Genomic DNA, 791 nt, shown 5'->3' on the forward strand with positions numbered 1-791 from the left:
AACTTTTTTTTTTTTTTATTAATTTCCATGACTTTTCCAGGTCTAGAAATCTCATTTTTATTTATCCATCTTCATTAAACAATTCTATTCTAATTAAAAACAGCAGTTGTCGAGGGGAAAATTCCAATTGAATCTGGTTTTGAACAGTTGATCCTATTTTAAAGCTTGCTTGTTCTTATTTTAAGTCACCTTGAGACCCTGAGTGAACTCTGCATGTTATGTTCTGGTTTAGATCAGATCCTCAGCGTCAGTGTAAATGAGTCTCTCACCAGTCCGTGTGCGGCTCGTCGATGACCAGCAGGACTTTGGGTTTGCGTACGCTTGGGTTTAGCGGCGGAGGCTTTGGCCTGAACGGCGCTGGCGATCTGAGCCGTCTTCACCACGCTGGAGAAGGAGCTGAGGAAGCCCTCGGGGCCCGGGGCCGGGGCCAGGTGGACGCTGCGGGTCCATCATGTAGCCGCTGGGAAGGTTAGCTACGAAGCTGCTGTCCGACAGATGCCTGCGCAGGTAATTCATGATGACTCGCCTGAGACACACACACTAACATCAGTGAGTTTAACTCTTCAGCTGATTCTTTTACAGGACTGTTTCACTTTTCATTCATTTCAGTGACTTTAGGATTTTAATAATTCCCATGACTTTTCCAGATTTTATTGTTTTTTTATTATTGAGGTTTTGTTAATTAATTCATTTCCATACATTTTGTCAGATTTCATTAATTTCCATAAATTTTGTCAGATTTAAATTAATCAATTTATTTCCATGCATTATGTCAAATATCAATTAATTAA

Source organism: Sinocyclocheilus rhinocerous, unplaced genomic scaffold (assembly GCF_001515625.1).
Source record: "Sinocyclocheilus rhinocerous isolate Xijiao unplaced genomic scaffold, SAMN03320098_v1.1 scaffold2911, whole genome shotgun sequence".
NCBI classification, from domain to species: domain Eukaryota; kingdom Metazoa; phylum Chordata; class Actinopteri; order Cypriniformes; family Cyprinidae; genus Sinocyclocheilus; species Sinocyclocheilus rhinocerous.